The sequence below is a fragment of the Salmo salar genome, chromosome 08 (assembly GCF_965601325.2).
Source record: "Salmo salar chromosome 08, fSalSal1, whole genome shotgun sequence".
Taxonomy (NCBI): Eukaryota; Metazoa; Chordata; class Actinopteri; order Salmoniformes; family Salmonidae; genus Salmo; species Salmo salar.
Window position 1 is genome coordinate 5,957,501 of NC_138298.1, and position 27,500 is coordinate 5,985,000.

Below are 27,500 nucleotides of genomic sequence, written 5' to 3' on the forward strand. Positions count from 1 at the left end.
TGGAACGGAGGTGGTTGACGGAACACGGTTTTGTAAAGTTAAATTTACGGAAAAAGTAAAATCATTGCCATATTCCACAAAAATTGAGACGCTGGAAGGAGCTGAATACTTCAGGGTGATCCATGACAAGCAGGTCAGAGTTTGTCGATTGTGCATACAACCTGGGCACATAGTTAAAGATTGCCCTGAATTCAAGTGTTTCAAGTGCGGCAATCAAGGCCATTATGCGAGAGAGTGTGTCGGAGAGAAGGAAAGGAATGTTTGTGGAAGATGCAGAAAGAGATTGGCGGAGTGCAACTGTGGAGAAGTTATGACTGAAGAGGGGAGTCAAGTACTATTCGAGGAAGCAGTTGTATCATCGCAAGAAGGAGAAGAAGATGGAGGAGAGGACGTGGTGGAAGGTGGAGAGACGGAGGAAGGAAGAAGGGAGAAGAAAGAAGACCAGAAGATTAACGAAATTGGGAGCAGTATGGATTCGGAAATAAGAAGGTGGAGTTTTCAGGAGGAGAGGGGAAGTGGATTGGGGGGAAGCACGGGGGACTCACGGGTTTTGGGGGAAAGCACAGCACAAACAAGTACCTCGGGGGGTGAAGAAATGGAGAGGGTCTTAAGTTTAATGACAATAACAGAGACGGGTATGAACACGGGGAGCACAACGACTACTACACGTGAGACGGAGATGAACATTCCAGAAACGGCGGAGAACACGGGGAGCACAACGAACATTCCAGAATCGGCGATGAACACGGGGAGCACAACGAGCATTCCAGAATCGGCGATGAACACGGGGAGCACAACGGATGAGGGTGTAAAGAAGAAAAGTTGGCTGGATGAAATGGACTTGGAGGAGATATCGGACTCGGATGATGGGGAAAAATTTGAAAGAATGAGAGGAGGATACAGGAAGAGGAAAGCAGCGGAGGGGGGGGAGAGAAAGGGTGGAAGAGGAAAGAAACTGGATAAAAGGTAGAGGATAATGAAATTATATTTTATAATTTTATTATTTATTAGTATGGTAACAATAATGTCGATAAATGCGAATGGGTTGAGAACAATAGGAAAATTTAATAGAATAGTACACATAAAGAATTCTGATATTTTATGTATTCAAGAGACGCACTGGGATAATATGTGTGTTTTAGAAATTCAGAAAATATGGAGGGATTTTATTTATGTAAACAATGGTAGGGGGAATTCATGTGGGGTTGCAATTTTAATAAGGAAGGATGTAGTAGAAAATGTGAAGAAGATATATAATGATAATAATGGGAGGATTTTAATTTTAGATTTTGAATATATGAGTAGGGTTTTTAGGATTATAAATATTTATGCGCCGAATAATGAAATAGAGAGAAGGAATTTATTTTTAGAATTAGCGAAATGGTGCAAGGGAAACTGTATTTTAGTTGGGGATTTTAATGTAAAAATGGATAGACTAGATATGACAAGGGGAGCTATTTTTAGAAGTGACGTATCTAGGGGGGTTTTAAGGAAGATGATGGTTGAAAACAATTTAATTGATATATGGAGGGAGGAGAATCCGAATAAGAGAGAATTTTCTAGAAGGCAGGTGGTTTTAGGGGAATTGAAACAGACACGGATAGATTTGGTTTTAGTAAATGAAGGGTTAAGGAATTTTATGAAGGATATTAAATATATTTTTACAACTTTTAGTGATCATGCTGGGTTAACATTTTCGGTGGGGTTAGATAAGGAAAGGAAAGGGGGGGGAATATGGTGTATGAATGCAGGGTATCTAGGTGATGAGGAATACGGGAAACAACTTAAATCTTTGATAGAACATGAAATGGAGGATAAGCAAAAAGGGAATGATAAGTGCAAGTGGTGGGAAAATGTTAAAGAAAAAATAAAAGTTTTTAGTATTAGATATGCAAGGAAGCAGAGGAGTAGGATGACAAGAGCAGAAAATTATTTAAGAACAAAATTGAATGAAGAAATGAAGAAATGTGATAGTGATCCTGATTATACTATTGAAAAGTTTTTAGATTTAAAAGAAAAATTGAGCAAATGTGAAATAGATAAGTGTAAGGGTGCAATTATAAGAAGTAGGGCAAAATATGTTTTAGAAGGGGAGAAATGTACGTCGTTTTTTCTTGGTTTAGAGAAAACTAAACAGATGAAATCATATATTAGTGAGATTGAAAATGTAAAGGGTGAAGTAGTAAATGATTATGTGGAGATATTAGAAACGGTACAGAATTTTTATAAGGATTTATTTAAGAAAGGGGAGGTGGATGAGGGGTGTGTAAAAGAGATTTTAAGTAGTGTTGATGTGCAAATTGGTGTTGAGGATAAGCAAATGTGTGATAGGAAGATAACAATGGATGAAGTGAAAGATGCAATTAAGGGTTTACAAATAAATAAAAGTCCTGGAGTAGATGGACTAATTGCAGAGTTTTATAAAATGTATGAAAGTATTTTAGCACCTATTTTATTAGAAGTATATCAATATATGGAAGACAATAATACTGTTTCAGATTCCATGGTGACAGGGCTGATATCGATTTTATATAAAAATAAGGGGAGTAAATTGAAATTAGAAAATTATAGGCCAATTAGTTTATTAAACTCAGATTATAAGATTTTAGCTAAGATACTGGCAAATAGGATGAAGATGGTTTTAAATGATATTATAGCACCTACACAAAATTATACTGTGCCTGGAAGAGATATAGCAGATACCATAACTACACTTAGAGATGTGATAAATAAAATGAATAGCGATAAGATAGGGGGAATTGTTTTAAGTATAGATTTTAATAAAGCTTTTGACAGGGTGGAACATGATTTTATGTTTAGGGTACTGGAAAAGTATGGGTTTGGAAATGGAATTATAAGATGGATAAAATTATTATATAGAAAGGCTAAAAGTAGGGTTAAATGTAATGGGATTTTAACAGATTCTTTTATTCTTGAGAGATCAGTGAGACAGGGGTGCCCTTTATCAGCTTTATTGTTTGTTTTATCGGTAGAACCCTTAGCGGCATACCTTAAAAAAGATCATTTTATAAATTGTGTAGAGACTCCGCAAGGAGGTTTTAGTTTAATTCATCAATATGCAGACGATACCACAATTACAGTCAGAGATGAGGGAAGTGTTAAAAGGGTGATGGAGTGTTTTAAAGTATATGAGAAAGCCTCAGGAGCTAAAGTGAATATGGAGAAGTCAGTAATAATGTATGTTGGGAAGAATAATGAGGGGACTTTTCCTTTTAAGGTGGTAAATGATTATTTTAAGGTGTTAGGTGTGTTTTTAGGGGTGAAGGAACAAGAAGCTAGGGATCTGACATGGAGTGGGGTTATAAACAAAGTTAGGAAGGTAGTAAATATGTGGAGGGGGAGGGCTTTGAAATTAAAAGGGAAAGTAATTGTTGTAAATTCCTTGCTGATGTCAATTTTTATTCATGTCATGAACGTTTTAGATGTACCAGAATGGGTTTTATCTGAAATGAATATGATTTTAGTTGATTTTTTATGGGATGGGAAAGGAGCGAAAATTTCTTTTAAAACATTGATTGCAGGTTATGAGGAGGGGGGTTTGAAGTTGGTGGATTTAAATGTAAGGAAAAAAGCAATTAGAGTTAAAATGGTACGGAAATATTTATATGGTGAACTAGATTATGGATGGAAAAGATTTTTTAAGGAGTATTTGCAGGAGGTTGGGAGGATGGGGGACAATGGTTTATTGATGTGCATGAAAAAAGAAATGTTAAGTAATATACCATTGTTTTATAGAGAAGTGTTTGAAGCTTGGGGGGAGTTTTTACCAAATATTTATTATGAGTGTACCATTTTAGACAATATTTTAAATCAGCCAATTTTCTTAAATCCCAAGATACAATATAATAATAAGATGTTGTTTTGTAAATATTTTATGAGGGCTGGGATGAGACAGATTGGGGATATTTTATACGAGGTCATTCCAGGGTTCCTTACTGTACAAGCGATTTATGATAATGTTTGTGAAGTGGAAGATGAAATAAGCAAAACTACAGTAGATAATATGTATAAGAGAATTTTAGGGTGTATTCCTGAAGAATGGGTGCTTTTAATAAATACAGAGGTGGTTGAGAGAGCTAAGGGTTTACCGGTTTTATATTATGAAAGTAATGGGGAGAAACATGTTTTATCAGGTTTGAAAGTTAAAAAGATTTATGAAAAATGTATTTTAAGAGAGATAAAAGCTCCTGCTTCAGAAAAAGTGTGGTCTAGGGTATTTGTAAATATAGATGTAAAATCAATATGGAAGAATGTCAATGTCAAATATAATTCTATAGAATGTGAAGATAATGATTTTAAATTGAAACATAATAGGATTTTTACGAACGTGGTTTTACATCAAATAAATAGAGACATTAAAAGAGAATGTGATATTTGTGGTACGGAGGTGGAAAATTTTATGCACTTTTTTATTGAATGTAGTAGATTACAAGGGTTTCATGAGTTTATAAAGGGGCTTTTAGAACAACATTGGGGAGAAGATATTGTAAATGGGATTGAGTGGAGGAGGTTGTTTCTATTTGGTATAAATGGAAAAAGCAAAGTTTTTAATATTAATTTGATGAATTTTGTTCTTAGCCATGCTAGATACGCTGTAAGACAAAGAAGGAATTTAGGACATTATGAAGGGAAAATTGTGAGTGTGGAGGTTTTATTTAAAAGTATTTTAGAGAAAGATATTGAACTAATATATAAATATGGAGGATGTAATTTTGAAAAACTGTTTGTGTGGGGGAGCACTTTTATCGAAATTGATCGAAATGGAAAACTTGCTTTTAATTATTAATTGGTTTTATTTTCTTTTCTTTTTTGATTTTGTAAAAGGATGAATTGTTCATCCTTTTTTATTATTATTGTTTGAATATTGTAAATATTATGTGTTTTTTCATAATAAAAGATAAAAAAAAAAAAAAAAGGTACGCCCGATCTCGTCTGATCTCGGAAGCTAAGCAGGGTCGGGCCTGGTTAGTACTTGGATGGGAGACCGCCTGGGAATACCAGGTGCTGTAAGCATTTTGTCCACGAGGGTGTGCTCTTGCACTATTTCATCAGCAACACTGCCTTGTATTAAGCATTTAATGATGAATTGACTAAATGTCTGTTTTATCAGACTCACTTTGACTATATATGTTGTAGCAAGAGATTGTTTCTCGCTTACGGCCATACCAGCCTGGGGGCGCTAATCCTTGATTGGAGAAGTGACGACAGGTGCGAGTAATTGAGCTGTGAGTGTTTGCTTGAGAGTGTTTGCTCGAGAGCTATTTTCGTTTCTTTTTTGGATTTTGCAATATAATTTATTGTTTTTTCATTTGGATAGTTTTTAGTTTTGTTTAGTTTTCCCCCCCTGCAGTTTTGCTGCCTGGGGGAGGTTTTTTCGCTCTCATTTTTGATTTACAATGACGGACAACATGGCAACGACAAACGGAACGGACAAGGACAACGAAAATGCGCAACGGAAGGAAAACGAAAAAGGAGGAATGAAATATGGAAAAGAATACACGGTGGCAATTGAGTTGGTGGGAGAAGAAAAGGTGACGACGATGGAATTACTACGAGCAATTAAGGAGACGTGTGGAGAGGTGGTGGGATGCCGAATGAAAGGAGATAAGAAATATGAAATTACGATGAGAAACGGAAAAGGTAAAGAACGGCTAATGGACGGTATACGGATAAAGGACAACAAGATACTGGCGAGAGATGTGAATATTAATGAATTGGTGGTGTCTTTTATGAATCTACCGGTATATATAGAAGATAAAGTGATACTGGACAAGTTGAGAAGCTGGGGAGTAACGGCCGTATCGGAGATAAGGAGGAGAGTTTGGCCTGGAACGGAGGTGGTTGACGGAACAAGGTTCTGTAAAGTTAAATTTACGGAAAAAGTCACATCATTGCCATATTCCACAAAAATTGAGACGCTGGAAGGAGCTGAATACTTCAGGGTGATCCATGACAAGCAGGTCAGAGTTTGTCGATTGTGCATACAACCTGGGCACATAGTTAAAGATTGCCCTGAATTCAAGTGTTTCAAGTGCGGCAATCAAGGCCATTATGCGAGAGAGTGTGTCGGAGAGAAGGAAAGGAATGTTTGTGGAAGATGCAGAAAGAGATTGGCGGAGTGCAACTGTGGAGAAGTTATGACTGAAGAGGGGAGTCAAGTACTATTCGAGGAAGCAGTTGTATCGTCGCAAGAAGGAGAAGAAGATGGAGGAGAGGATGTGGTGGAAGGTGGAGAGACGGAGGAAGGAAGAAGGGAGAAGAAGGAAGACCAGAAGATTAACGAAATTGGGAGCAGTATGGATTCGGAAATAAGAAGATGGAGTTTTCAGGAGGAGAGGGGAAGTGGACTGGGGGGAAGCACGGGGGACTCACGGGTTTTGGGGGAAAGCACAGCACAAACAAGTACCTCGGGGGGTGAAGAAATGGAGAGGGTTTTAAGTTTAATGCCGGGCGGGGCCGGGGCCACGAGACTACACGAGAGACGGGTGCATCCGCGGCGGGAACACGGGGAGCACAACGACGACAATATATGAGACGGAGATGAACACGGGGAGCACAACGAACATTCCAGAAACGGCGATGAACACGGGGAGCACAACGACGACTACACATGAGACGGAGATGAACATTCCAGAAACGGCGGAGAACACGGGGAGCACAACGAACATTCCAGAATCGGCGATGAACACGGGGAGCACAACGGACGAGGGTGTAAAGAAGAAAAGTTGGCTGGATGAAATGGACTTGGAGGAGATATCGGACTCGGATGATGGGGAAAAGTTTGAAAGAATGAGAGGAGGATACAGGAAGAGGAAAGCAGCGGAGGGGGGGGAGAGAAAGGGTGGAAGAGGAAAGAAACTGGATAAAAGGTAGAGGATAATGAAATTATATTTTATAATTTTATTATTTATTAGTATGGTAACAATAATGTCGATAAATGCGAATGGGTTGAGAACAATAGGAAAATTTAATAGAATAGTACACATAAAGAATTCTGATATTTTATGTATTCAAGAGACGCACTGGGATAATATGTGTGTTTTAGAAATTCAGAAAATATGGAGGGATTTTATTTATGTAAACAATGGTAGGGGGAATTCATGTGGGGTTGCAATTTTAATAAGGAAGGATGTAGTAGAAAATGTGAAGAAGATATATAATGATAATAATGGGAGGATTTTAATTTTAGATTTTGAATATATGAGTAGGGTTTTTAGGATTATAAATATTTATGCGCCGAATAATGAAACAGAGAGAAGGAATTTATTTTTAGAATTAGCGAAATGGTGCAAGGGAAACTGTATTTTAGTTGGGGATTTTAATGTAAAAATGGATAGACTAGATATGACAAGGGGAGCTATTTTTAGAAGTGACGTATCTAGGGGGGTTTTAAGGAAAATGATGGTTGAAAACAATTTAATTGATATATGGAGGGAGGAGAATCCGAATAAGAGAGAATTTTCTAGAAGGCAGGTGGTTTTAGGGGAATTGAAACAGACACGGATAGATTTGGTTTTAGTAAATGAAGGGTTAAGGAATTTTATGAAGGATATTAAATATATTTTTACAACTTTTAGTGATCATGCTGGGTTAACATTTTCGGTGGGGTTAGATAAGGAAAGGAAAGGGGGGGGAATATGGTGTATGAATGCAGGGTATCTAGGTGATGAGGAATACGGGAAACAACTTAAATCTTTGATAGAAGATGAAATGGAGGATAAGCAAAAAGGGAATGATAAGTGCAAGTGGTGGGAAAATGTTAAAGAAAAAATAAAAGTTTTTAGTATTAGATATGCAAGGAAGAAGAGGAGTAGGATGACAAGAGCAGAAAATTATTTAAGAACAAAATTGAATGAAGAAATGAAGAAATGTGATAGTGATCCTGATTATACTATTGAAAGGTTTTTAGATTTAAAAGACAAAATTGAGCAAATGTGAAATAGAGAAGTGTAAGGGTGCAATTATAAGAAGTAGGGCAAAATATGTTTTAGAAGGGGAGAAATGTACCTCGTTTTTTCTTGGTTTAGAGAAAACTAAACAGACGAAATCATATATTAGTGAGATTGAAAATGTAAAGGGTGAAGTGGTAAATGATTATGTTGAAATATTAGAAACTGTACAGAATTTTTATAAGGATTTATTTAAGAAAGGGGAGGTGGATGAGGGGTGTGTAAAAGAGATTTTAAGTAGTGTGGATGTGCAAATTGGTGTTGAAGATAAGCAAATGTGTGATAGGAAGATAACAATGGATGAAGTGAAAGATGCAATTAAGGGTTTACAAATAAATAAAAGTCCTGGAGTAGATGGACTAATTGCAGAGTTTTATAAAATGTATGAAAGTATTTTAGCACCTATTTTATTAGAAGTATATCAATATATGGAAGACAATGATACTGTTTCAGATTCCATGGTGACAGGGCTGATATCGATTTTATATAAAAATAAGGGGAGCAAACTGAAACTAGAAAATTATAGGCCAATTAGTTTATTAAACTCAGATTATAAGATTTTAGCTAAGATACTGGCAAATAGGATGAAGATGGTTTTAAATGATATTATAGCACCTACACAAAATTATAGTGTGCCTGGAAGAGATATAGCAGATACCATAACTACACTTAGAGATGTGATAAATAAAATGAATAGTGACAAGATGGGGGGGATTGTTTTAAGTATAGATTTTAATAAAGCTTTTGACAGGGTGGAACATGATTTTATGTTTAGGGTACTGGAAAAGTATGGGTTTGGAAATGGTATAATAAGATGGATAAAATTATTATATAGAAAGGCTAAAAGTAGGGTTAAATGTAATGGGGTTTTAACAGATTCTTTTATTCTTGAGAGGTCAGTGAGACAGGGGTGCCCTTTATCAGCTTTATTGTTTGTTTTATCGGTAGAACCCTTAGCGGCATACCTTAAAAAATATCATTTTATAAATTGTGTAGAGACTCCGCAAGGAGGTTTTAGTTTAATTCATCAATATGCAGACGATACCACAATTACAGTCAGAGATGAGGGAAGTGTTAAAAGGGTGATGGAGTGTTTTAAAGTATATGAGAAAGCCTCAGGAGCTAAAGTGAATATGGAGAAGTCAGTAATAATGTATGTTGGGAAGAATAATGAGGGGACTTTTCCTTTTAAGGTGGTAAATGATTATTTTAAGGTGTTAGGTGTGTTTTTAGGGGTGAAGGAACAAGAAGCTAGGGATCTGACATGGAGTGGGGTTATAAATAAAGTTAGGAAGGTAGTAAATATGTGGAGGGGGAGGGCTTTGAAATTAAAAGGGAAAGTAATTGTTGTAAATTCCTTGCTGATGTCAATTTTTATTCATGTCATGAACGTTTTAGATGTACCAGAATGGGTTTTATCTGAAATGAATACGATTTTAGTTGATTTTTTATGGGATGGGAAAGGAGCGAAAATTTCTTTTAAAACATTGATTGCAGGATATGAGGAGGGGGGTTTGAAGTTGGTGGATTTAAATGTAAGGAAAAAAGCAATTAGAGTTAAAATGGTACGGAAATATTTATATGGTGAACTAGATTATGGATGGAAAAGATTTTTTAAGGAGTATTTGCAGGAGGTTGGGAGGATGGGGGACAATGGTTTATTGATGTGCATGAAAAAAGAAATGTTAAGTAATATACCATTGTTTTATAGAGAAGTGTTTGAAGCTTGGGGGGAGTTTTTACCAAATATTTATTATGAGTGTACCATTTTAGACAATATTTTAAATCAGCCAATTTTCTTAAATCCCAAGATACAATATAATAATAAGATGTTGTTTTGTAAATATTTTATGAGGGCTGGGATGAGACAGATTGGGGATATTTTATACGAGGTCATTCCAGGGTTTCTTACTGTACAAGCGATTTATGATAATGTTTGTGAAGTAGAAGATGAAATAAGCAAAACTACAATAGAAAATATGTATAAGAGAATTTTAGGGTGTATTCCTGAAGAATGGGTGCTTTTAATAAATACAGAGGTGGTTGAGAGAGCTAAGGGTTTACCGGTTTTATATTATGAAAGTAATGGGGAGAAACATGTTTTATCAGGTTTGAAAGTTAAAAAGATTTATGAAAAATGTATTTTAAGAGAGATAAAAGCTCCTGCTTCAGAAAAAGTGTGGTCTAGGGTATTTGTAAATATAGATGTAAAATCAATATGGAAGAATGTCAATGTCAAATATAATTCTATAGAATGTGAAGATAATGATTTTAAATTGAAACATAATAGGATTTTTACGAACGTGGTTTTACATCAAATAAATAGAGACATTAAAAGAGAATGTGATATTTGTGGTACGGAGGTGGAAAATTTTATGCACTTTTTTATTGAATGTAGTAGATTACAAGGGTTTCATGAGTTTATAAAGGGGCTTTTAGAACAACATTGGGGAGAAGATATTGTAAATGGGGTTGAGTGGAGGAGGTTGTTTCTATTTGGTATAAATGGAAAAAGCAAAGTTTTTAATATTAATTTGATGAATTTTGTTCTTAGCCATGCTAGATACGCTGTAAGACAAAGAAGGAATTTAGGACATTATGAAGGGAAAATTGTGAGTGTGGAGGTTTTATTTAAAAGTATTTTAGAGAAAGATATTGAACTAATATATAAATATGGAGGATGTAATTTTGAAAAACTGTTTGTGTGGGGGAGCACTTTTATCGAAATTGATCAAAATGGAAAACTTGCTTTTAATTATTAATTGGTTTTATTTTCTTTTCTTTTTTGATTTTGTAAAAGGATGAATTGTTCATCCTTTTTTATTATTATTGTTTGAATATTGTAAATATTATGTGTTTTTTCATAATAAAAGATAAAAAAAAAAAAAGGTACGCCCGATCTCGTCTGATCTCGGAAGCTAAGCAGGGTCGGGCCTGGTTAGTACTTGGATGGGAGACCGCCTGGGAATACCAGGTGCTGTAAGCATTTTGTCCACGAGGGTGTGCCCCTGCACTATTTCATCAGCAACACTGCCTTGTAGTAAGCATTTAATGATGAATTGACTAAATGCAGCTTCCTGCCTTTTTAATAGGATCAAATTTCCTTGTGTTTTCAATTAGCATCTGCCTTGTATTTATAAGACAAACAAGAATATTGTTGCTGAATGCAGCTTGTGTGTGCTTTGTGCTCCTTTGCCCTGTTCAAATGATGAAAGGAAATAAAGTTTGTATTTTATCCAACTACCTGTGCTAAAAAGTGATGGGAACAGTGTTTGTAATTTCTTCTACTTTTTCAGTGACACAAAGTTCAAGCTGCTTATCTAATTGGTGAAAATGCAATGTCTGTTTATCACCCTCACTTTGACTATATATGTTGTAGCAAGAGATTGTTTCTCGCTTACGGCCATACCAGCCTGGGTACGCCCGATCTCGTCTGATCTCGGAAGCTAAGCAGGGTCGGGCCTGGTTAGTACTTGGATGGGAGACCGCCTGGGAATACCAGGTGCTGTAAGCATTTTGTCCACGAGGGTGTGCTCTTGCACTATTTCATCAGCAACACTGCCTTGTATTAAGCATTTAATGATGAATTGACTAAATGTCTGTTTTATCAGACTCACTTTGACTATATATGTTGTAGCAAGAGATTGTTTCTCGCTTACGGCCATACCAGCCTGGGGGCGCTAATCCTTGATTGGAGAAGTGACGACAGGTGCGAGTAATTGAGCTGTGAGTGTTTGCTTGAGAGTGTTTGCTCGAGAGCTATTTTCGTTTCTTTTTTGGATTTTGCAATATAATTTATTGTTTTTTCATTTGGATAGTTTTTAGTTTTGTTTAGTTTTCCCCCCCTGCAGTTTTGCTGCCTGGGGGAGGTTTTTTCGCTCTCATTTTTGATTTACAATGACGGACAACATGGCAACGACAAACGGAATGGACAAGGACAACGAAAATGCGCAACGGAAGGAAAACGAAAAAGGAGGAATGAAATATGGAAAAGAATACACGGTGGCAATTGAGTTGGTGGGAGAAGAAAAGGTGACGACGATGGAATTACTACGTGCAATTAAGGAGACGTGTGGAGAGGTGGTGGGATGCCGAATGAAAGGAGATAAGAAATATGAAATTACGATGAGAAACGGAAAAGGTAAAGAACGGCTAATGGACGGTATACGGATAAAGGACAACAAGATACTGGCGAGAGATGTGAATATTAATGAATTGGTGGTGTCTTTTATGAATCTACCGGTATATATAGAAGATAAAGTTATACTGGACAAGTTGAGAAGCTGGGGAGTAACGGCCGTATCGGAGATAAGGAGGAGAGTTTGGCCTGGAACGGAGGTGGTTGACGGAACAAGGTTCTGTAAAGTTAAATTTACGGAAAAAGTCACATCATTGCCATATTCCACAAAAATTGAGACGCTGGAGGGAGCTGAATACTTTAGGGTGATCCATGACAAGCAGGTCAGAGTTTGTCGATTGTGCATACAACCGGGGCACATAGTTAAAGATTGCCCTGAATTCAAGTGTTTCAAGTGCGGCAATCAAGGCCATTATGCGAGAGAGTGTGTCGGAGAGAAGGAAAGGAATGTTTGTGGAAGATGCAGAAAGAGATTGGCGGAGTGCAACTGTGGAGAAGTTATGACGGGAGAGGGGAGTCAAGTACTATTCGAGGAAGCAGTTGTATCGTCGCAAGAAGGAGAAGAAGATGGAGGAGAGGATGTGGTGGAAGGTGGAGAGACGGAGGAAGGAAGAAGGGAGAAGAAGGAAGACCAGAAGATTAATGAAATTGGGAGCAGTATGGATTCGGAAATAAGAAGATGGAGTTTTCAGGAGGAGAGGGGAAGTGGACTGGGGGGAAGCACGGGGGACTCACGGGTTTTGGGGGAAAGCACAGCACAAACAAGTACCTCGGGGGGTGAAGAAATGGAGAGGGTTTTAAGTTTATTGACAATAACGGAGACGGGTATGAACACGGGGAACACAACGACGACTACACGAGAGACGGAGATGAACATTCCAGAAACGGCGGAGAACATGGGGAGCACAACGAACATTCCAGAATCGGCGATGAACGCGGGGAGCACAACGAGCATTCCAGAATCGGCGATGAACACGGGGAGCACAACGGACGAGGGTGTAAAGAAGAAAAGTTGGCTGGATGAAATGGACTTGGAGGAGATATCGGACTCGGATGATGGGGAAAAGTTTGAAAGAATGAGAGGAGGATACAGGAAGAGGAAAGCAGCGGAGGGGGGGGAGAGAAAGGGTGGAAGAGGAAAGAAACTGGATAAAAGGTAGAGGATAATGAAATTATATTTTATAATTTTATTATTTATTAGTATGGTAACAATAATGTCGATAAATGCGAATGGGTTAAGAACAATAGGAAAATTTAATAGAATAGTACACATAAAGAATTCTGATATTTTATGTATTCAAGAGACGCACTGGGATAATATGTGTGTTTTAGAAGTTCAGAAAATATGGAGGGATTTTATTTATGTAAACAATGGTAGGGGGAATTCATGTGGGGTTGCAATTTTAATAAGGAAGGATGTAGTAGAAAATGTGAAGAAGATATATAATGATAATAATGGGAGGATTTTAATTTTAGATTTTGAATATATGAGTAGGGTTTTTAGGATTATAAATATTTATGCGCCGAATAATGAAATAGAGAGAAGGAATTTATTTTTAGAATTAGCGAAATGGTGCAAGGGAAACTGTATTTTAGTTGGGGATTTTAATGTAAAAATGGATAGACTAGATATGACAAGGGGAGCTATTTTTAGAAGTGACGTATCTAGGGGGGTTTTAAGGAAGATGATGGTTGAAAACAATTTAATTGATATATGGAGGGAGGAGAATCCTAATAAGAGAGAATTTTCTAGAAGGCAGGTGGTTTTAGGGGAATTGAAACAGACACGGATAGATTTGGTTTTAGTAAATGAAGGGTTAAGGAATTTTATGAAGGATATTAAATATATTTTTACAACTTTTAGTGATCATGCTGGGTTAACATTTTCGGTGGGGTTAGATAAGGAAAGGAAAGGGGGGGGAATATGGTGTATGAATGCAGGGTATCTAGGTGATGAGGAATACGGGAAACAACTTAAATCTTTGATAGAACATGAAATGGAGGATAAGCAAAAAGGGAATGATAAGTGCAAGTGGTGGGAAAATGTTAAAGAAAAAATAAAAGTTTTTAGTATTAGATATGCAAGGAAGCAGAGGAGTAGGATGACAAGAGCAGAAAATTATTTAAGAACAAAATTGAATGAAGAAATGAAGAAATGTGATAGTGATCCTGATTATACTATTGAAAAGTTTTTAGATTTAAAAGAAAAATTGAGCAAATGTGAAATAGATAAGTGTAAGGGTGCAATTATAAGAAGTAGGGCAAAATATGTTTTAGAAGGGGAGAAATGTACGTCGTTTTTTCTTGGTTTAGAGAAAACTAAACAGATGAAATCATATATTAGTGAGATTGAAAATGTAAAGGGTGAAGTAGTAAATGATTATGTGGAGATATTAGAAACGGTACAGAATTTTTATAAGGATTTATTTAAGAAAGGGGAGGTGGATGAGGGGTGTGTAAAAGAGATTTTAAGTAGTGTTGATGTGCAAATTGGTGTTGAGGATAAGCAAATGTGTGATAGGAAGATAACAATGGATGAAGTGAAAGATGCAATTAAGGGTTTACAAATAAATAAAAGTCCTGGAGTAGATGGACTAATTGCAGAGTTTTATAAAATGTATGAAAGTATTTTAGCACCTATTTTATTAGAAGTATATCAATATATGGAAGACAATAATACTGTTTCAGATTCCATGGTGACAGGGCTGATATCGATTTTATATAAAAATAAGGGGAGTAAATTGAAATTAGAAAATTATAGGCCAATTAGTTTATTAAACTCAGATTATAAGATTTTAGCTAAGATACTGGCAAATAGGATGAAGATGGTTTTAAATGATATTATAGCACCTACACAAAATTATACTGTGCCTGGAAGAGATATAGCAGATACCATAACTACACTTAGAGATGTGATAAATAAAATGAATAGCGATAAGATAGGGGGAATTGTTTTAAGTATAGATTTTAATAAAGCTTTTGACAGGGTGGAACATGATTTTATGTTTAGGGTACTGGAAAAGTATGGGTTTGGAAATGGAATTATAAGATGGATAAAATTATTATATAGAAAGGCTAAAAGTAGGGTTAAATGTAATGGGATTTTAACAGATTCTTTTATTCTTGAGAGATCAGTGAGACAGGGGTGCCCTTTATCAGCTTTATTGTTTGTTTTATCGGTAGAACCCTTAGCGGCATACCTTAAAAAATATCATTTTATAAATTGTGTAGAGACTCCGCAAGGAGGTTTTAGTTTAATTCATCAATATGCAGACGATACCACAATTACAGTCAGAGATGAGGGAAGTGTTAAAAGGGTGATGGAGTGTTTTAAAGTATATGAGAAAGCCTCAGGAGCTAAAGTGAATATGGAGAAGTCAGTAATAATGTATGTTGGGAAGAATAATGAGGGGACTTTTCCTTTTAAGGTGGTAAATGATTATTTTAAGGTGTTAGGTGTGTTTTTAGGGGTGAAGGAACAAGAAGCTAGGGATCTGACATGGAGTGGGGTTATAAACAAAGTTAGGAAGGTAGTAAATATGTGGAGGGGGAGGGCTTTGAAATTAAAAGGGAAAGTAATTGTTGTAAATTCCTTGCTGATGTCAATTTTTATTCATGTCATGAACGTTTTAGATGTACCAGAATGGGTTTTATCTGAAATGAATATGATTTTAGTTGATTTTTTATGGGATGGGAAAGGAGCGAAAATTTCTTTTAAAACATTGATTGCAGGTTATGAGGAGGGGGGTTTGAAGTTGGTGGATTTAAATGTAAGGAAAAAAGCAATTAGAGTTAAAATGGTACGGAAATATTTATATGGTGAACTAGATTATGGATGGAAAAGATTTTTTAAGGAGTATTTGCAGGAGGTTGGGAGGATGGGGGACAATGGTTTATTGATGTGCATGAAAAAAGAAATGTTAAGTAATATACCATTGTTTTATAGAGAAGTGTTTGAAGCTTGGGGGGAGTTTTTACCAAATATTTATTATGAGTGTACCATTTTAGACAATATTTTAAATCAGCCAATTTTCTTAAATCCCAAGATACAATATAATAATAAGATGTTGTTTTGTAAATATTTTATGAGGGCTGGGATGAGACAGATTGGGGATATTTTATACGAGGTCATTCCAGGGTTCCTTACTGTACAAGCGATTTATGATAATGTTTGTGAAGTGGAAGATGAAATAAGCAAAACTACAGTAGATAATATGTATAAGAGAATTTTAGGGTGTATTCCTGAAGAATGGGTGCTTTTAATAAATACAGAGGTGGTTGAGAGAGCTAAGGGTTTACCGGTTTTATATTATGAAAGTAATGGGGAGAAACATGTTTTATCAGGTTTGAAAGTTAAAAAGATTTATGAAAAATGTATTTTAAGAGAGATAAAAGCTCCTGCTTCAGAAAAAGTGTGGTCTAGGGTATTTGTAAATATAGATGTAAAATCAATATGGAAGAATGTCAATGTCAAATATAATTCTATAGAATGTGAAGATAATGATTTTAAATTGAAACATAATAGGATTTTTACGAACGTGGTTTTACATCAAATAAATAGAGACATTAAAAGAGAATGTGATATTTGTGGTACGGAGGTGGAAAATTTTATGCACTTTTTTATTGAATGTAGTAGATTACAAGGGTTTCATGAGTTTATAAAGGGGCTTTTAGAACAACATTGGGGAGAAGATATTGTAAATGGGATTGAGTGGAGGAGGTTGTTTCTATTTGGTATAAATGGAAAAAGCAAAGTTTTTAATATTAATTTGATGAATTTTGTTCTTAGCCATGCTAGATACGCTGTAAGACAAAGAAGGAATTTAGGACATTATGAAGGGAAAATTGTGAGTGTGGAGGTTTTATTTAAAAGTATTTTAGAGAAAGATATTGAACTAATATATAAATATGGAGGATGTAATTTTGAAAAACTGTTTGTGTGGGGGAGCACTTTTATCGAAATTGATCAAAATGGAAAACTTGCTTTTAATTATTAATTGGTTTTATTTTCTTTTCTTTTTTGATTTTGTAAAAGGATGAATTGTTCATCCTTTTTTATTATTATTGTTTGAATATTGTAAATATTATGTGTTTTTTCATAATAAAAGATAAAAAAAAAAGGTACGCCCGATCTCGTCTGATCTCGGAAGCTAAGCAGGGTCGGGCCTGGTTAGTACTTGGATGGGAGACCGCCTGGGAATACCAGGTGCTGTAAGCATTTTGTCCACGAGGGTGTGCCACTGCACTATTTCATCAGCAACACTGCCTTGTAGTAAGCATTTAATGATGAATTGACTAAATGCAGCTTCCTGCCTTTTTAATAGGATCAAATTTCCTTGTGTTTTCAATTAGCATCTGCCTTGTATTTATAAGACAAACAAGAATATTGTTGCTGAATGCAGCTTGTGTGTGCTTTGTGCTCCTTTGCCCTGTTCAAATGATGAAAGGAAATAAAGTTTGTATTTTATCCAACTACCTGTGCTAAAAAGTGATGGGAACAGTGTTTGTAATTTCTTCTACTTTTTCAGTGACACAAAGTTCAAGCTGCTTATCTAATTGGTGAAAATGCAATGTCTGTTTATCACACTCACTTTGACTATATATGTTGTAGCAAGAGATTGTTTCTCGCTTACGGCCATACCAGCCTGGGGGCGCTAATCCTTGATTGGAGAAGTGACGACAGGTGCGAGTAATTGAGCTGTGAGTGTTTGCTTGAGAGTGTTTGCTCGAGAGCTATTTTCGTTTCTTTTTTGGATTTTGCAATATAATTTATTGTTTTTTCATTTGGATAGTTTTTAGTTTTGTTTAGTTTTCCCCCCCTGCAGTTTTGCTGCCTGGGGGAGGTTTTTTCGCTCTCATTTTTGATTTACAATGACGGACAACATGGCAACGACAAACGGAATGGACAAGGACAACGAAAATGCGCAACGGAAGGAAAACGAAAAAGGAGGAATGAAATATGGAAAAGAATACACGGTGGCAATTGAGTTGGTGGGAGAAGAAAAGGTGACGACGATGGAATTACTACGAGCAATTAAGGAGACGTGTGGAGAGGTGGTGGGATGCCGAATGAAAGGAGATAAGAAATATGAAATTACGATGAGAAACGGAAAAGGTAAAGAACGGCTAATGGACGGTATACGGATAAAGGACAACAAGATACTGGCGAGAGATGTGAATATTAATGAATTGGTGGTGTCTTTTATGAATCTACCGGTATATATAGAAGATAAAGTTATACTGGACAAGTTGAGAAGCTGGGGAGTAACGGCCGTATCGGAGATAAGGAGGAGAGTTTGGCCTGGAACGGAGGTGGTTGACGGAACAAGGTTCTGTAAAGTTAAATTTACGGAAAAAGTCACATCATTGCCATATTCCACAAAAATTGAGACGCTGGAAGGAGCTGAATACTTCAGGGTGATCCATGACAAGCAGGTCAGAGTTTGTCGATTGTGCATACAACCGGGGCACATAGTTAAAGATTGCCCTGAATTCAAGTGTTTCAAGTGCGGCAATCAAGGCCATTATGCGAGAGAGTGTGTCGGAGAGAAGGAAAGGAATGTTTGTGGAAGATGCAGAAAGAGATTGGCGGAGTGCAACTGTGGAGAAGTTATGACGGGAGAGGGGAGTCAAGTACTATTCGAGGAAGCAGTTGTATCGTCGCAAGAAGGAGAAGAAGATGGAGGAGAGGATGTGGTGGAAGGTGGAGAGACGGAGGAAGGAAGAAGGGAGAAGAAGGAAGACCAGAAGATTAATGAAATTGGGAGCAGTATGGATTCGGAAATAAGAAGATGGAGTTTTCAGGAGGAGAGGGGAAGTGGACTGGGGGGAAGCACGGGGGACTCACGGGTTTTGGGGGAAAGCACAGCACAAACAAGTACCTCGGGGGGTGAAGAAATGGAGAGGGTTTTAAGTTTATTGACAATAACGGAGACGGGTATGAACACGGGGAACACAACGACGACTACACGAGAGACGGAGATGAACATTCCAGAAACGGCGGAGAACATGGGGAGCACAACGAACATTCCAGAATCGGCGATGAACGCGGGGAGCACAACGAGCATTCCAGAATCGGCGATGAACACGGGGAGCACAACGGACGAGGGTGTAAAGAAGAAAAGTTGGCTGGATGAAATGGACTTGGAGGAGATATCGGACTCGGATGATGGGGAAAAGTTTGAAAGAATGAGAGGAGGATACAGGAAGAGGAAAGCAGCGGAGGGGGGGGAGAGAAAGGGTGGAAGAGGAAAGAAACTGGATAAAAGGTAGAGGATAATGAAATTATATTTTATAATTGTATTATTTATTAGTATGGTAACAATAATGTCGATAAATGCGAATGGGTTGAGAACAATAGGAAAATTTAATAGAATAGTACACATAAAGAATTCTGATATTTTATGTATTCAAGAGACGCACTGGGATAATATGTGTGTTTTAGAAGTTCAGAAAATATGGAGGGATTTTATTTATGTAAACAATGGTAGGGGGAATTCATGTGGGGTTGCAATTTTAATAAGGAAGGATGTAGTAGAAAATGTGAAGAAGATATATAATGATAATAATGGGAGGATTTTAATTTTAGATTTTGAATATATGAGTAGGGTTTTTAGGATTATAAATATTTATGCGCCGAATAATGAAATAGAGAGAAGGAATTTATTTTTAGAATTAGCGAAATGGTGCAAGGGAAACTGTATTTTAGTTGGGGATTTTAATGTAAAAATGGATAGACTAGATATGACAAGGGGAGCTATTTTTAGAAGTGACGTATCTAGGGGGGTTTTAAGGAAGATGATGGTTGAAAACAATTTAATTGATATATGGAGGGAGGAGAATCCTAATAAGAGAGAATTTTCTAGAAGGCAGGTGGTTTTAGGGGAATTGAAACAGACACGGATAGATTTGGTTTTAGTAAATGAAGGGTCAAGGAATTTTATGAAGGATATTAAATATATTTTTACAACTTTTAGTGATCATGCTGGGTTAACATTTTCGGTGGGGTTAGATAAGGAAAGGAAAGGGGGGGGAATATGGTGTATGAATGCAGGGTATCTAGGTGATGAGGAATACGGGAAACAACTTAAATCTTTGATAGAACATGAAATGGAGGATAAGCAAAAAGGGAATGATAAGTGCAAGTGGTGGGAAAATGTTAAAGAAAAAATAAAAGTTTTTAGTATTAGATATGCAAGGAAGAAGAGGAGTAGGATGACAAGAGCAGAAAATTATTTAAGAACAAAATTGAATGAAGAAATGAAGAAATGTGATAGTGATCCTGATTATACTATTGAAAAGTTTTTAGATTTAAAAGAAAAATTGAGCAAATGTGAAATAGATAAGTGTAAGGGTGCAATTATAAGAAGTAGGGCAAAATATGTTTTAGAAGGGGAGAAATGTACGTCGTTTTTTCTTGGTTTAGAGAAAACTAAACAGACGAAATCATATATTAGTGAGATTGAAAATGTAAAGGGTGAAGTGGTAAATGATTATGTTGAGATATTAGAAACAGTACAGAATTTTTATAAGGATTTATTTAAGAAAGGGGAGGTGGATGAGGGGTGTGTAAAAGAGATTTTAAGTAGTGTGGATGTGCAAATTGGTGTTGAGGATAAGCAAATGTGTGATAGGGAGATAACAATGGATGAAGTGAAAGATGCAATTAAGGGTTTACAAATAAATAAAAGTCCTGGAGTGGATGGACTAATTGCAGAGTTTTATAAAATGTATGAAAGTATTTTAGCACCTATTTTATTAGAAGTATATCAATATATGGAAGACAATAATACTGTTTCAGATTCCATGGTGACAGGGCTGATATCGATTTTATATAAAAATAAGGGGAGTAAATTGAAATTAGAAAATTATAGGCCAATTAGTTTATTAAACTCAGATTATAAGATTTTAGCTAAGATACTGGCAAATAGGATGAAGATGGTTTTAAATGATATTATAGCACCTACACAAAATTATAGTGTGCCTGGAAGAGATATAGCAGATACCATAACTACACTTAGAGATGTGATAAATAAAATGAATAACGACAAGATGGGGGGGATTGTTTTAAGTATAGATTTTAATAAAGCTTTTGACAGGGTGGAACATGATTTTATGTTTAGGGTACTGGAAAAGTATGGGTTTGGAAATGGAATTATAAGATGGATAAAATTATTATATAGAAAGGCTAAAAGTAGGGTTAAATGTAATGGGGTTTTAACAGATTCTTTTATTCTTGAGAGATCAGTGAGACAGGGGTGCCCTTTATCAGCTTTATTGTTTGTTTTATCGGTAGAACCCTTAGCGGCATACCTTAAAAAAGATCTTTTTATAAATTGTGTAGAGACTCCGCAAGGAGGTTTTAGTTTAATTCATCAATATGCAGACGATACAACAATAACAGTTAGAGATGAGGGTAGTGTTAAAAGGGTGATGGAGTGTTTTAAAGTATATGAGAAAGCCTCAGGAGCAAAAGTGAATATGGAGAAGTCAGTAATAATGTATGTTGGGAAGAATAATGAGGGGACTTTTCCTTTTAAGGTGGTAAATGATTATTTTAAGGTGTTAGGTGTGTTTTTAGGGGTGAAGGAACAAGAAGCTAGGGATCTGACATGGAGTGGGGTTATAAACAAAGTTAGGAAGGTGGTAAATATGTGGAGGGGGAGGGCTTTGAAATTAAAAGGGAAAGTAATTGTTGTAAATTCCTTGCTGATGTCAATTTTTATTCATGTAATGAACGTTTTAGATGTACCAGAATGGGTTTTATCTGAAATGAATACGATTTTAGTTGATTTTTTATGGGATGGGAAAGGAGCGAAAATTTCTTTTAAAACTTTGATTGCAGGTTATGAGGAGGGGGGTTTGAAGTTGGTAGATTTAAATGTGAGGAAAAAAGCAATTAGAGTTAAAATGGTACGAAAATATTTATATGGTGAACTAGATTATGGATGGAAAAGATTTTTTAAAGAGTATTTGCAGGAGGTTGGGAGGATGGGGGAAAATGGTTTATTAATGTGTATGAGAAAAGAAATGTTAGCTAATATACCATTGTTTTATAGAGAAGTGTTTGAGGCTTGGGGGGAGTTTTTACCAAATATTTATTATGAGTGTACCATTTTAGACAATATTTTAAATCAGCCAATTTTCTTAAATCCCAAGATACAATATAATAATAAGATGTTGTTTTGTAAATATTTTATGAGGGCTGGGATGAGACAGATTGGGGATATTTTATACGAGGTCATTCCAGGTTTTCTTCCTGTACAAGCGATTTATGATAATGTTTGTGAAGTGGAAGATGAAATGAGCAAAACTACAGTAGATAATATGTATAAGAGAATTTTAGGGTGTATTCCTGAAGAATGGGTGCTTTTAATAAATACAGAGGTGGTTGAGAGAGCTAAGGGTTTACCGGTTTTATATTATGAAAGTAATGGGGAGAAACATGTTTTATCAGGTTTGAAAGTTAAAAAGATTTATGAAAAATGTATTTTAAGAGAGATAAAAGCTCCTGCTTCAGAAAAAGTGTGGTCTAGGGTATTTGTAAATATAGATGTAAAATCAATATGGAAGAATGTCAATGTAAAATATAATTCTATAGAATGTGAAGATAATGATTTTAAATTGAAACATAATAGGATTTTTACGAACGTGGTTTTACATCAAATAAATAGAGACATTAAAAGAGAATGTGATATTTGTGGTACGGAGGCGGAAAATTTTATGCACTTTTTTATTGAATGTAGTAGATTACAAGGGTTTCATGAGTTTATAAAGGGGCTTTTAGAACAACATTGGGGAGAAGATATTGTAAATGGGGTTGAGTGGAGGAGGTTGTTTCTATTTGGTATAAATGGAAAAAGCAAAGTTTTTAATATTAATTTGATGAATTTTGTTCTTAGCCATGCTAGATACGCTGTAAGACAAAGAAGGAATTTAGGACATTATGAAGGGAAAATTGTGAGTGTGGAGGTTTTATTTAAAAGTATTTTAGAGAAAGATATTGAACTAATATATAAATATGGAGGATGTAATTTTGAAAAACTGTTTGTGTGGGGGAGCACTTTTATCGAAATTGATCAAAATGGAAAACTTGCTTTTAATTATTAATTGGTTTTATTTTCTTTTCTTTTTTGATTTTGTAAAAGGATGAATTGTTCATCCTTTTTTATTATTATTGTTTGAATATTGTAAATATTATGTGTTTTTTCATAATAAAAGATAAAAAAAAAAGGTACGCCAGATCTCATCTGATCTCGGAAGCTAAGCAGGGTCGGGCCTGGTTAGTACTTGGATGGGAGACCGCCTGGGAATACCAGGTGCTGTAAGCATTTTTTCCACGAGGGTGTGCTCTTGCACTATTTCATCAGCAACACTGCCTTGTATTAAGCATTTAATGATTAATTGACTAAATGTCTGTTTTATCAGACTCACTTTGACTATATATGTTGTAGCAAGAGATTGTTTCTCGCTTACGGCCATACCCGCCTGGGTACGTCTCCGATCTCGGAAGCTAAGCAGGGTCGGGCCTGGTTAGTACTTGGATGGGAGACCGCCTGGGAATACCAGGTGCTGTAAGCATTTTGTCCACGAGGGTGTGCCCCTGCACTATTTCATCAGCAACACTGCCTTGTAGTAAGCATTTAATGATGAATTGACTAAATGCAGCTTCCTGCCTTTTTAATAGGATCAAATTTCCTTGTGTTTTCAATTAGCATCTGCCTTGTATTTATAAGACAAACAAGAATATTGTTGCTGAATGCAGCTTGTGTGTGCTTTGTGCTCCTTTGCCCTGTTCAAATGATGAAAGGAAATAAAGTTTGTATTTTATCCAACTACCTGTGCTAAAAAGTGATGGGAACAGTGTTTGTAATTTCTTCTACTTTTTCAGTGACACAAAGTTCAAGCTGCTTATCTAATTGGTGAAAATGCAATGTCTGTTTATCACACTCACTTTGACTATATATGTTGTAGCAAGAGATTGTTTCTCGCTTACGGCCATACCAGCCTGGGGGCGCTAATCCTTGATTGGAGAAGTGACGACAGGTGCGAGTAATTGAGCTGTGAGTGTTTGCTTGAGAGTGTTTGCTCGAGAGCTATTTTCGTTTCTTTTTTGGATTTTGCAATATAATTTATTGTTTTTTCATTTGGATAGTTTTTAGTTTTGTTTAGTTTTCCCCCCCTGCAGTTTTGCTGCCTGGGGGAGGTTTTTTCGCTCTCATTTTTGATTTACAATGACGGACAACATGGCAACGACAAACGGAACGGACAAGGACAACGAAAATGCGCAACGGAAGGAAAACGAAAAAGGAGGAATGAAATATGGCAAAGAATACACGGTGGCAATTGAGTTGGTGGGAGAAGAAAAGGTGACGACGATGGAATTACTACGAGCAATTAAGGAGACGTGTGGAGAGGTGGTGGGATGCCGAATGAAAGGAGATAAGAAATATGAAATTACGATGAGAAACGGAAAAGGTAAAGAACGGCTAATGGACGGTATACGGATAAAGGACAACAAGATACTGGCGAGAGATGTGAATATTAATGAATTGGTGGTGTCTTTTATGAATCTACCGGTATATATAGAAGATAAAGTGATACTGGACAAGTTGAGAAGCTGGGGAGTAACGGCCGTATCGGAGATAAGGAGGAGAGTTTGGCCTGGAACGGAGGTGGTTGACGGAACAAGGTTCTGTAAAGTTAAATTTACGGAAAAAGTCACATCATTGCCATATTCCACAAAAATTGAGACGCTGGAGGGAGCTGAATACTTCAGGGTGATCCATGACAAGCAGGTCAGAGTTTGTCGATTGTGCATACAACCTGGGCACATAGTTAAAGATTGCCCTGAATTCAAGTGTTTCAAGTGCGGCAATCAAGGCCATTATGCGAGAGAGTGTGTCGGAGAGAAGGAAAGGAATGTTTGTGGAAGATGCAGAAAGAGATTGGCGGAGTGCAACTGTGGAGAAGTTATGACGGGAGAGGGGAGTCAAGTACTATTCGAGGAAGCAGTTGTATCGTCGCAAGAAGGAGAAGAAGATGGAGGAGAGGATGTGGTGGAAGGTGGAGAGACGGAGGAAGGAAGAAGGGAGAAGAAGGAAGACCAGAAGATTAATGAAATTGGGAGCAGTATGGATTCGGAAATAAGAAGATGGAGTTTTCAGGAGGAGAGGGGAAGTGGACTGGGGGGAAGCACGGGGGACTCACGGGTTTTGGGGGAAAGCACAGCACAAACAAGTACCTCGGGGGGTGAAGAAATGGAGAGGGTTTTAAGTTTATTGACAATAACGGAGACGGGTATGAACACGGGGAACACAACGAAGACTACACGAGAGACGGAGATGAACATTCCAGAAACGGCGGAGAACACGGGGAGCACAACGACGACAATATATGAGACGGAGATGAACACGGGGAGCACAACGAACATTCCAGAAACGGCGATGAACACGGGGAGCACAACGATGACTACACATGAGACGGAGATGAACATTCCAGAAACGGTGGAGAACACGGGGAGCACAACGAACATTCCAGAATCGGCGATGAACACGGGGAGCACAACGGACGAGGGTGTAAAGAAGAAAAGTTGGCTGGATGAAATGGACTTGGAGGAGATATCGGACTCGGATGATGGGGAAAAGTTTGAAAGAATGAGAGGAGGATACAGGAAGAGGAAAGCAGCGGAGGGGGGGGAGAGAAAGGGTGGAAGAGGAAAGAAACTGGATAAAAGGTAGAGGATAATGAAATTATATTTTATAATTTTATTATTTATTAGTATGGTAACAATAATGTCGATAAATGCGAATGGGTTGAGAACAATAGGAAAATTTAATAGAATAGTACACATAAAGAATTCTGATATTTTATGTATTCAAGAGACGCACTGGGATAATATGTGTGTTTTAGAAATTCAGAAAATATGGAGGGATTTTATTTATGTAAACAATGGTAGGGGGAATTCATGTGGGGTTGCAATTTTAATAAGGAAGGATGTAGTAGAAAATGTGAAGAAGATATATAATGATAATAATGGGAGGATTTTAATTTTAGATTTTGAATATATGAGTAGGGTTTTTAGGATTATAAATATTTATGCGCCGAATAATGAAACAGAGAGAAGGAATTTATTTTTAGAATTAGCGAAATGGTGCAAGGGAAACTGTATTTTAGTTGGGGATTTTAATGTAAAAATGGATAGATTAGATATGACAAGGGGAGCTATTTTTAGAAGTGATGTATCTAGGGGGGTTTTAAGGAAAATGATGGTTGAAAACAATTTAATTGATATATGGAGGGAGGAGAATCCGAATAAGAGAGAATTTTCTAGAAGGCAGGTGGTTTTAGGGGAATTGAAACAGACACGGATAGATTTGGTTTTAGTAAATGAAGGGTTAAGGAATTTTATGAAGGATATTAAATATATTTTTACAACTTTTAGTGATCATGCTGGGTTAACATTTTCGGTGGGGTTAGATAAGGAAAGGAAAGGGGGGGGAATATGGTGTATGAATGCAGGGTATCTAGGTGATGAGGAATACGGGAAACAACTTAAATCTTTGATAGAAGATGAAATGGAGGATAAGCAAAAAGGGAATGATAAGTGCAAGTGGTGGGAAAATGTTAAGGAAAAAATAAAAGTTTTTAGTATTAGATATGCAAGGAAGAAGAGGAGTAGGATGATAAGAGCAGAAAATTATTTAAGAACAAAATTGAATGAAGAAATGAAGAAATGTGATAGTGATCCTGATTATACTATTGAAAGGTTTTTAGATTTAAAAACAAAATTGAGCAAATGTGAAATAGAGAAGTGTAAGGGTGCAATTATTAGAAGTAGGGCAAAATATGTTTTAGAAGGGGAGAAATGTACCTCGTTTTTTCTTGGTTTAGAAAAAACTAAACAGACGAAATCATATATTAGTGAGATTGAAAATGTAAAGGGTGAAGTGGTAAATGATTATGTTGAAATATTAGAAACTGTACAGAATTTTTATAAGGATTTATTTAAGAAAGGGGAGGTGGATGAGGGGTGTGTAAAAGAGATTTTAAGTAGTGTGGATGTGCAAATTGGTGTTGAAGATAAGCAAATGTGTGATAGGAAGATAACAATGGATGAAGTGAAAGATGCAATTAAGGGTTTACAAATAAATAAAAGTCCTGGAGTAGATGGACTAATTGCAGAGTTTTATAAAATGTATGAAAGTATTTTAGCACCTATTTTATTAGAAGTATATCAATATATGGAAGACAATGATACTGTTTCAGATTCCATGGTGACAGGGCTGATATCGATTTTATATAAAAATAAGGGGAGCAAACTGAAACTAGAAAATTATAGGCCAATTAGTTTATTAAACTCAGATTATAAGATTTTAGCTAAGATACTGGCA

The 27,500-nt window shown here is 36.3% G+C and overlaps 1 non-coding gene and 1 pseudogene across 1 annotated transcript; both read left to right on the forward strand.

Moving 5' to 3' along the window:
- The first annotated feature begins 11,365 nt into the window (after window positions 1-11,365).
- Window positions 11,366-11,484, forward strand: LOC123733705 (5S ribosomal RNA). Its single transcript, XR_006764068.2, has one exon. It is a non-coding gene; the product is annotated as a 5S ribosomal RNA (ribosomal RNA).
- Window positions 11,485-23,577: 12,093 nt separating this feature from the next.
- On the forward strand, window positions 23,578-23,688 carry LOC145853567 (uncharacterized; annotated as a pseudogene).
- The last annotated feature ends 3,812 nt before the right edge of the window (window positions 23,689-27,500 follow it).